Source organism: Peromyscus californicus, unplaced genomic scaffold, assembly GCF_007827085.1.
Source record: "Peromyscus californicus insignis strain IS unplaced genomic scaffold, ASM782708v3 Scaffold_11__1_contigs__length_118956290, whole genome shotgun sequence".
NCBI classification, from domain to species: Eukaryota; Metazoa; Chordata; class Mammalia; order Rodentia; family Cricetidae; genus Peromyscus; species Peromyscus californicus.
This window is the reverse complement of record NW_026294402.1, coordinates 38183712-38194952: the sequence shown is the minus strand read 5'-3', so window position 1 is coordinate 38194952 and position 11241 is coordinate 38183712. Positions and strand designations below refer to the sequence as shown.

Here is an 11241-nt window from a genome sequence, read left to right as displayed (position 1 = left end):
GTATCTGATACAATCACGTTATAAAGAGGAAACAGCTATCCTTTTTGATAATTTCAGTTTTTGGTTCACGATCCTCAGCTCCGTTGCTCTAGGCCTGTGGGGGCAGAGTACATCATGGCAGGAAGCATATGGGGTAGGGGTGAGTAGGGGTGGGGTAGGGGTGGATTCTGTTCATCTCATGGCAGAGGAGAAATTGCCAAGGTCCCCATATCCCCTCCAAGAGCACAGCCCTCTAGTGACCTAACCTCCTGACGAGGCTCTCCTAGCTGAAAGTTCTAGCACCTCCTGATAGTGTCACAGACTGGGGACCGTGTCTTCAGCACAGTAGCTCCATTTGAAAGCTAAACCATCACGGTGTTACAATTTATGAAGTGTTCCTAAAAAGGCAGATGTGTTGAAGGCTTGGACCCCAGCTGGTGGCCCTAGAGGGAGATGATGGGATCCTGAGGCCATTGCCCATGGTTGAGTTCTCACTGAATGACTGATAGGAGCCCCCTGGTTGGAAAAGTCACTGAGCATGTGCCTTCTTGTCCGTGTCCCTTTCTGTCTGTCAGTCTCTCTGCTTCCTGGCTGCACAAGGCCAGCAGTTTTCCTCTGTTGTGTCCTTATGCTGTGATGTTTCTGCCTGGCCATGGGCCTCGAGCAATGGAGCCAGCTGATCGTAGACACCTCTGAAGCTGTGGGCCGAGGTAAATATTTCTTCTGTTTAAGTTGTTTATGTCAGATAGGTTATTTCATGGTCAGCAAACCAACACAGGTTCCCTTATCCGTTTTCTGCTGCTCTAATAGAATATCACTGCTTGGGTAACTTTTAAATGACAGTTTTTTGGGTCATAGTTCTAGAGGCTAGGAAAACAGGACTATGGCACTAAAGTCTGGCAAGGGCTTTTCTCCTGCCTCAACATGATGGAAGGGCAAATGAGCATGTGCAAAACAGGAAAGCCCCAGCTCTAACAAATCCTTTTATTACTGGGCCCTTACCCACAGCAACTAACCCACCTCAGTAACGACATCAATCCATTCACGTGGGCCAGGTTCTAGTGACCTCATCACCTTTGAAAAGTCCTATCTCTTGACCCTCTTACAATGGCATCTAAATTTAACTATGAATACACACACACACACACACACACACACACACACACACACACACACACACACCAAGGCTCACTCTCAAAAATCAGTTCTCTCCTTCCACTATGGGGTCTGGAGAGTGATACCAGATCACCAGGCTAGTACAGCCTGCGCTTTTACCCACTGAGTCATTTTGCCAGCCCCAGAAGGAAAGTGCTATGCTGGGACCTTGTTCTCAAGGGTCCCAGTTTCCAGAACCGTGAGAAATAAGATTCTTCTGTTCATATATATATATATATATATATATATATATATATATATATATTATATATATATATATATACACACACACACACACACACACACACGCGCGTGTGTGTGTGTGTGTGTGTGTGTGTGTGTGTGTGTGTGTGTTATGATGGTACATGTGCTTTGTTTTCTGTTGCTGAACCTGTGCCATGGCAAGTCACTTGTTCTCAAGAGCTTGACCAATTATGAGTCCATTAGGAGACTGCCCATTACAAAAAGAAATCTTGTTCCATAATCAACCAAGGCTGATAACGGGCATCTGTGGGTGGAAACACAGCCACAATGCTTAGAAGGCAATTTGACAGGTTGTCAGACAGAGAAATAGGACTGAGACAACCTCTACATGACAAATGGCAGCAGTGACCTCTCACTGGGACTTACGACCTCTCTAAGCCATGGTATTTTGTCCTGGCTTGTGGTACCAGATGTGAGTCCCCAATCTATGGAGTAGGCTTGGATCCAATCAAAACTGCACCTATAACAACTGTGCCACTTTTACATCAGTAGGCACATCTTGGTACTGAACCATGTGGTGTCCATAGTTGTTGGTGATAGTTCTCTCCCAGAAGTTCACACAGTGACTTAGGACACTGTGAACCCAGCCAGCGGGAAGGGAGGTTCTGGTTCAGTCCCAGTCCAATTTCTATGTCTTATAGCCAAAACATCCAGTGTCTTTGGCGATGGGCTCTTACCATCTAGTTTTAGCTGTGACCAACAGCAGTGGCAATAGCTTGTATGGTGTGGGAGATCCAGGGTCTTTTTGGCTAACAACTCCTGGTGAGGTTAGCCTACCCTTGGCACTGGAATTTTCAATAGACAACTATGTGGCTTCTGGGCATGCCCTTCCTGCTCATACGGGGTAATTTCACTTAAATTCCATAATCGTTAGCTTTGCTGTTCTTCCAGATGTTTTTACAAGCCCGCAAGACACTCAAGGGTTAACATTATACTAAGAAGCCTTTTTACAGAGAGTGGGTAGGATCTGAGGCCTATCATCATCCATTCTAAGTGCCTGCCAGTTGGTCACAAGCAGCTAAGGGGATACAAAAAGAGGTAGTAAGGTTCAGTTCAGTGCAAAATGGTCTCATTCCTTGTATGAGTTGTTTTGTCAAAGGGCAATGTTTGGTCCAGCAGCATTGGTGGAGGAGGCTACCCCATGTAGTTCTTCAAAATCCAGTCATTTTCTGTGAGCTCTCCCTCCTTCCTTATCTTCCTTAGCCTGCCATAGGGCCTCTGCAGAACTGCCCACCCCTGACAGTTTTAGTAGGGCTGGCTTGCACTGCTTGGCTTGCCTCAGGCTTAATAAGAAGCAGGTCCTGCTCTAGCCTGCCCTGCCTGCTTCTGGAGTCACCTCCCCAGTTCTGGTAGGCTCTGGGTCAGCACTGTGGGCCTAGACTTTCCACTGGATACACCTGGCTGCTTAAAGGGCCCGGGGCTAGGTAAGCGGTCTTTACTCCTCGTACAGGGAGAGAAATGTACACAGCATACTCTGGGGGAATAAATGCCTGCACCTAGGTGGAGCTTAATCTTTACTTGCAAGTTGTTCCTGAGGCTTAGAGTTTTCCAGAAACTATCATAACATTTGGTTTTCTGTTAATTTTTTCCTAGGAGCTCGAGTTCGCCACATTTGCCTTTGAGCTGCCCAGACAGATCCTTTTGTCTGCCTTGTTCTCCTCTCGTCCCCTCTCGGTTGCTTCAGCACTTTACAGATGCAATTGACAGGCTGGTCCACGTTACTCAGGTCTGCCAAAGCCTCTCCTACCTCCTAAAGATCGCATCTCAACACACGGCTCAACAAAGCCACTTAAAGCCCCATACCAGTCCTGTGGAGCCTACTGAATCAACCACCGTCTTTCTTAATTCTCCCACGAACACCGGCCCGTCTGGTCTGGTGAACCGAGCATCACACACGGCCCCTCTCACTTCCAGTTCCTTCAGTAAAACTTGCCATTCCTCTTTTGTCCTTCAGGTCGGCTATTCATGGACAGCTGAACAAAGCACCATCGGGCATCCTCAAAGGCTCCTGTGAGCCAGTCCACAGGGACTGATAGCCCTCTTACTGCCTCAGGTCATCAGCTTCGGCACTCAGGCTGACCTCGCCCACCCTCGCGTGCCGCAACCACCATCAGGTTGTCAGAGGCTCTTCCATTGCTTCCTCAAGTCATTGCCTGTTCAATTGGTTCAGATGCTGAGTGTCCCCTGATCGCCACACTGTCTCGTAGTAGACCATTATTAAGGCCCCCGTCTGCATGCCAAATCATGGATTTCCCTATGTCTGTATTAAAAGCTGGACCTGAGGGGCATCTTCTATCATGTCTGCCCTCCTTCCTGCCTTTTCACTGTCCAGTTCTCCCCATGAGTCCCAAGTCTTTGGATCCAGGCAGGGCTGTTGAGCACAGATCTCATTCATCTGTGCTCTCATTTTCTTGCATCTTGCCAACTGTATGAAGGGCAAGCCTTCTCATCTCCATCTCATCCCAGAAAAGGATTTCCTGCCAAACCAGAGGCTCATGCAGCAGGCAGCATCCAGTGTCCTTCTTTGCCTTGTCATTCCACCCTTGGATGGGCAAGTTCTTTCTGGGAAGAGAGCTGAACTTGAGTTGCATGTGGGTGACCACAAGAAAGGCCACATAGCTAACACCACAGTCTGATTACCCCGTAAGTGCTACTTTCAGAGAGTGCAGTGTGGTCTCCAGTTCAGCAGCAGTTTTGGAGGCATCTCAAGGTTTCATGGTGACATCATTCATCATTCCACCTCATACTAAGTAGAAGAATATAGCCGTCCTGGGGTTTCCCCCAATGACACTGTACTCTCAGGTGGGGTAGATGATGTTGCATGTCCTACAGCTCACTGCAGGAAGCATGCAAGCCCTACTACAGCAAGGAGGCATGCATCCCGTGCCGCATGGGATAGTGCGCATCCCCAGATGCTCCACTTCCACATGGATCAGCTTCATCTGCATGTCCCAGAACCCACTGCAGGAACCACGCAGCTGCTTCTCCCCTACTCATCTCTGGTTTTCTTGGTCTCTGCTCAGGTGCCAGTTATTCAGTGTGACTCTTCTGGGAAGATCTGAATGAACACCTTTTTCCTCCAGACTGGGCATCAATGACAGATGGAGAAATGATGTCACCCAAGTCTACTTTAGTGAACCAGTGAGTTCATTGGAGTGTCTGACTCAAAGATAGCTGTGTCCAAGCTGGGCGGTGGTGGTGGTGGCACACGCCTTTTAGTCCCAGTACTTGGGAGACAGAGGCAAGTGGATCTCTGTGAGTTCAAGGCCAGCCTGGGCTACAGAGTGAGTTCTAGGACAGGATCCAAAGCTACACAGAGATACCCTGTCTCAAAAAACCAAATACACCACACACACACACACACACACACACACACACACACACACACACACACACGGCTGTATCCAAAGCGCCCACCCCAGCGTCGATGTGACTCATGAGAGCCACAAGTCTGGAGCAGTCTGCATAACTTGTAGGTGGCTTGGATGGCTGGAGCCCCTCATCCCAGCAATGGTTACTGTTTCTATAATCATGAGGGAGTGAACCCCCCCGAATCTTAGAACTTTCAAGAGACCCCCTCCATGTCTTATAAATAGTGTTTCCTAAGTTTCCTTCATTTCCTGGGTCTCAAGAGCCTATCTCCTCCCTCCAGGAAAGAACATTCAAATTTGGAGGAAGTAATTACCCACGAGACAGGTCCTGCCTTCCCTGGGTCACTTCCCTATTCGTTTCATGGTGGAGATGAATTTAGTGCCATACTTTTAGACAAAGACTATATGACAGAACAGGTGGATTGGAATTGAAACTATGAGGGTGCATCATATGTGGTGAGCCGGGGATCCTTTCGGCATTTTTGTGTATGCGTTTGTACTGAGTCGTTCCATGTGGTGTATGTTACTATGACTTACAGTTAAAAAAAAAAAAGTGAGGATGGATGGGATGGCTCACTGGATAAAGGGGCTTGCTGCCAAGCCAGATGACTTGAGTTTGATCCCCAGGACCCACATTGTAGAAGAAGAGAACTGACTCTGGCAAGTTGTCCTCTGATCTCCACACACACACACACACACACACACACACACACACACACACACACTCACACACACACACACACACACACACACACACACACACACTCACACACACTCACAAGTGATGGATTATTTAAAAAAAACCAACTTGGACAACTTGGAAATCAGTGTGGTGGTTCCTCAGAAAGATAAGAATTGATCTATCTCAAAGTCTAGCTATACCACTCTGGGGCATATACCCAAAGGACACACCATCCTACTACAGAGACACTTGCTCAACCATGGTCCTTGTTGTTCTGTTCCTAATAGGCAGACACTGGAAACAGCCTAGATGTCTGTCAGGGGATGAGTGGATAAAGAAAATGTGGTACATTTACACAATTTACTAAAATGACATCATGAAATTTGCAGGTAAATGGATGGAGCTAGAAAAAAAAATCATCCTGAGTGAGGTAACTCAGACCTAGAAAGACAAATATGGTATGTATTTGCTTATATGAGGATGTTAGCTGTTAAGTCATTGATAGGCAAGCCGTATTCCATATAAGCACAGAGCTTAAGTAGAGAGTGAGGGACTAGGGGGGGAGTAGATCTCCCTAGGAGGGGGAGAGGAGGAAATAGAATAGACAGTTTATGGTTTTGGGTGTGTGTGTGTGTGTGTGTGTGTGTGTGTGTGTGTGTGCTAGAACAGGAGGATCAAACAGGGAAGGGGAAGAGAGATGGGGCAAAAAGGAAATATGGAGAGGGACAGGTGAACTTAGGGGCCATTTGAGGAGTCCTAGAGAAACAAAACACAGTGGAAGCTTCCTAAAGTATGTATATATATGAAGGCAATTTAAATGAAACACCAAATAACAGGGAGACAGAGCCTCAACTAGACATCTCTTGTCACCAAATGAAGCTTCTAGTACCGGGAATAGGTTACATCTAATTGAGTTCTTGACTAAAGGGGTCCCATGGGAACCCCCAAGCAACCCAGGGTATTGCCAAGGTTATTGGTGGCCCTCTACAAACTGACAGGAAGGTGCCGTTGCTGAAGAGAACACCTACACAACTCATTGAACACACAGGAGTTGAGCTGATGCCTTCACCCCGATGGGCTAGAAGTGTTCATGGTACTGGAAGGTGCTTTTCACACTACAAAAGGAGAAAGTAGACACCAACCCAGCTACAAACCCTTCGATCTGCAGGGCGACCTGCCTGCAAGATCTGCTGGTGCAATGGTGGCACAGAGCTGGTGGGAGTCACCAACCACCATCTGATCTGAGTTAAGGCCCACTCCATGGCATGGAACCCATATCCAGTGCTGCTTGAGTGGCTGAGAATCTGAGACTAGACAGGCCATGGATCTAGGGGAAAGCCAAATACTAATGTTCTGCTAAAGGAAAAGAAGAAATGACTCCTAACAACATTCTGCTATACTCAAAGATCTGTGCCTTGCTCAGCCATCACCAGAGAAACTTCCTCTTGCAGCACATGAGAACAAACACAGACACAGACAGACAATATACAGAGAGAGAGAGAGAGAGAGAGAGAGAGAGAGAGAGAGAGAGAGAGAGAGAGAGAGAGAAGAGAGAGAGAGAGAGAGAGTGATATCTTGGGACACTCAGCCCTAAAATGGATGTTGCCATTAAATCTCATCCCTCTGGGCTTGGGAAATGCTGCAGAAGAGGAGGCAGGAAGATTGTAAGAGCCAGAGGGGATAGAGGACACCAAGAAAACAAGGCCTTCTGAACACAACAGGACCAACACCCATATGAATGTACTCACAGAGACTAAGGCAGCATGTACAGGGTCCAGGTCTGCACCAGATGGGGACCTAGAGCTGAAAGGAGAAGGGGACACAAGCCTCATCCCTAACCTAGAAGCTATTTCCAGTTGATAGCCACTTACAAATGAAAAAATTAGTTTTCTCCAAGGCAGTCTCACCGGGTAAACAAACCACTCTTAGGGGCAGGCAGCAGTAGATGGCTGACACAGGACAAAGTCAAGGGCACCTTTGGAGATGCTTTGTCTCATGTTAACCTTACAGGTCCTCTGCATCTATATTCTGGCTTCTGGCTTTGGGGTTTTATGGGATTCCTGTATGTGAGAATGTGTATGTCTGCACCCACATGGATTTCTTGTGCTTTTTCTTTGGTTCTTTCTCGTTTGGTTGTTTTGTCCTATTCTGACTTATTTTTGTTTAAGCTTATTTTATTTTATCATTATTCCTTAGATGCCTGTTTGGTTTCTATCAAGAAACAGAAAGGGTGTGGCTCCAGATGGGAGGAGAGGTGGGGAGGAACTAGGAGGAGGAGGGGGAGAGGAAACCGAAATCAGAATGTATTGTATGAACAAAATCTATTTTCAATAAAAGAAATTAAAAAAAGAAACTTGGAAAACTTGGCTTTCCCCATTCAGTGGAATGAAGCATCAACCCGTGTCTCTTCTGTAAAAGAATGAATTCAATGGGTGTATGGCAGGCGTTTTGAAGTCTGTCCCTGGTAATGGAGTCTTAGTGTGAGTGGCTGGAGACTGCCATACTGCAGCAGCTTACTTATTCTCTGTGGACTCTACTCAGTGAAGATTACTTTTCATTTATTCATTTTGTGAGTGTGTGTAGGAGTGTAGGCACACAGGTGCATGGTGTGTATATGGAGTCAGAGGACAATGTGTGGGAATCAGTTTTTTCCTTCTACTACGTAGGTTCCAGGTTTTGGCCTCAGGCCATCAGGCCTCAAGTACTGCTGAGCTCTCTTGCCAGCCCAAAGATGGGATTCATGACTTTGTTTCAAAAAAGAATCTTAGGATGAGCCAGTTTGAGGCATAGTTAGAGTTTATTAAGAGGGAATTTTAACATTGATTTAAACACAGGGGTTCATAGAAGGAGAGGCACTCGGGGGGAGATAGCCAAGTGTGAGTGTGGGCTTCTCAGAAGAGACATGTGCTCACCTATCTTAGTAGTTAACCATGTATGTGATGTTCTTGGCATTGAAGCTACATGTCAAAGAGTGGCCAAGAAAATTTTCTTCATTTTTTTTGATAAATGAGAGTATAGGGTAGCTCTGGAGGTACCTTGGGTAGGATTGTAATCTGATTAGATAAAACTGTGGTTGCCAACAAGAACACTCAACATTCCAGCAGGAAGCGCTAACAAGAAAAAAAGGGAGGTGGAGTGTTAAGAAGTGTGGGGGCAGGGGGTTTTAGGAGTGGATGTGATCCAGATATACAGTATACACTATGATGTTGTCGAAGAATAAACAAAAGGTATTCTGATCTGGAGGATGGCTCTGTAGATGTAACCAACCTTCTTATTAAATAAGAAACACAGAACCAATGCAAAGAAGAAAGCCAAGAGGTCAGAGCTAAGAGCTAAAACCTTACCCTTCCTCCTGCGGTGGTCCTACCTCCCCGAACCAGAGCTACTTTCTGTGTTAAAGTCCTTATATAGAATTTCTGTTCTGCCTTCTCATTGGTTGTAAACCCAACCACATGACCACCTTGTCACAGCCTGTCTGTATAGACCTCCAGGTTTTCCATGATTGGTATTGAGATTAAAGGCATGTGTATCCAATAATGGCTGTATCCCTGAACACACAGAGACTTACCTAGCTCTGCCTACCAAGTGCTGGGATTACAAGCATACGCCACCACTGCCCTGCTTTCCTATGGCTTGCTAATAGCTCTGACCCCGGGCAACTTTATTTATTAACATACAAATAACATTTTAATACAAATAAAATATCACCATATGGCTCAGTAGTTTAAGAGAGATTTACTGCTCTTGCAGAGGGCCTGAGTTCAGTTCTAAGCATCTATAGGTGGCTGGCTTACAACTTCCTGTTACTCCAGCTTTAGGGAATCCAGTGACCTCTCTGGCTTTCTTGGGCACCAGGACTCATGTTCACACCCCCTCCCCCCAGACACAGACACACAAACATAACTTCAAGTAACAAAATGTACTGGCTAGTTTTATGCCAATGAGGGAGGGCTTAGCCTATGGTGGGTGGTGCCACCTTCTGTGAAATATTAGTTTAAGATGTGTTACATTTGTTTATGCTGCGGAGTATCTGTTTAATGATGCAAAGATGTGTTGCATTCTTTTATGTTGCATTTGTTTAACTTTGTGAAGCTGTGTTACTTTGCCTACCTCAAACACATGATTGGTCTAATAAAGAGATGAATGGTCAAAAGCTAGGCAGAAAGGATAGACAGGGTTGGTAGGTGTAGGTGGTTGTTTTTTACTCTTTGGCTCTTTTGGGTGGCCTGCCACCCAGCTCCCAAATAAATACACATGGAGCCTTATTGTTACTTATAAATGCCTGGCCTTAGCTTGGCTTGTTTCTAGCCAGTTTTTCTTAACTTAAATTATCCCATCTGCCTTTTGCCACTGGGCTTTTATCTTTATCCTATATACCTTTCTTTACTTCTTACTCTGTGGCTTGCTGTGTAGCTGAGTGGCTGGCCCCTGATGTCTTTCTCTCCATCTCCTTTTCTCATTCCTTGATCTTTTCCTCCCAGACTTCTCCTCCTATTTATTCTCTCTCCCTGCCAGCCCTGCCTATCCTTTCCCCTGCCTTGCTATTGGCCATTCAGCTCTTTATTAGACCAATTATGTATTTTAGACAGACAAAGTAACAGAGCTTCACAGGGTAAAACAAATGTAACACAAAAGAATGCTACACATCTTTGCATCATTAAACAAATAGTCACAGCATAAACAAATGTAACACATCTTAAATTAATATTCTACAACAGGCAGTCAGAGAGAATAAATAGGAGGAGAGATCTACAGAAGACGGGCAAGGAGCAAGAGAAGGAGAGGAGGACAGGGGCCAGCCAACTAGCCACACAGCCAGCCACAGAGTAAGAAAGGAAGATAGATAGAATAAAGCAAGGTAAAAGGCCCAGAGGCAAAACATAGTTAAAGAGAAACAGGATAATTTAAGTTAGAAAAGCTTGGCAAGAAACAAGCCAAGCCAAGGCTGGGCATTTATAAGTAAGAATAAGTCTCTGTGTATTTGTTTGGGAGCTGGATGGTGGGCCCCCAAAGAGACAAAACAAAACAAAACAACATCAACAACAAAAAACCCAACTACAGCCACCCCTGGGCTGGTGGTTCTGAGTTCTATAAGAAAGCCAGGCTGAGCAAGCCAATAAGCAGCGCCCCTCTATGGCTTTTGCATCAGCTTCTGCCTCCAGGTTCCAGCCCTCACTGCTTTTGATGACGGAACTGTGAGTGAAATAAACTCTTTCCTCCCAGAGTTGCTTCTGGTCATGGTGTTTCATCGCAGCTATAGCAACTCTAACTAAGAAATAAACTCAATCTTAAAAAAAAACTTAAATAAAAGATATTCTCAAAGAAAGAAAGAACAAGTATGTGTCAGGAGTTTCGCAAAGAGGCTAAGATGGACTTGTCTGTTACTGAGGCTTCTGGCTTTCTTATGAGATTGCTAGGAAATTGCAGGCTTACAGCTGGGAAACTAGAAAGGCTGTATATGCTTTGGCTAAAAGCATGATTTGTTGCTATTAATATTTCAACATTCTTATTTGGAATGACTGTATAAAAGGAATATTATCTCTGTGTGGGCAACCCTTACAGCAAATGTTTATTGTGCTGGAATCCTTGACTCCCAGCAGGAGAGAGACTTCAGCCAGGCTCCAGGGTGAGGGTTCCTTCCCTTCCCACGTTCCCTTAATTTTCCCCATCTTTCTATCCTGCTGTCGGTCAAAGCCTGGGCCCGGGCTGCTTTAACAAGGAGGCTTTGGCCACTTTACTTTGATACACTAACCACAAAGGCCCGTGATAGCAAAGAGCAGAGAAAGATTT

General features: G+C 45.7%; 1 long non-coding RNA gene across 1 annotated transcript; it reads left to right on the top strand.

Annotated features, from left to right (window-relative positions):
- Positions 1-202: 202 nt before the first annotated feature.
- On the top strand, positions 203-4687 carry LOC128104005 (uncharacterized). The gene is made up of 4 exons (XR_008215832.1): positions 203-689; positions 2992-3124; positions 3353-3512; positions 4422-4687. It is a non-coding gene; the product is annotated as an uncharacterized LOC128104005 (long non-coding RNA).
- The last annotated feature ends 6554 nt before the right edge of the window (positions 4688-11241 follow it).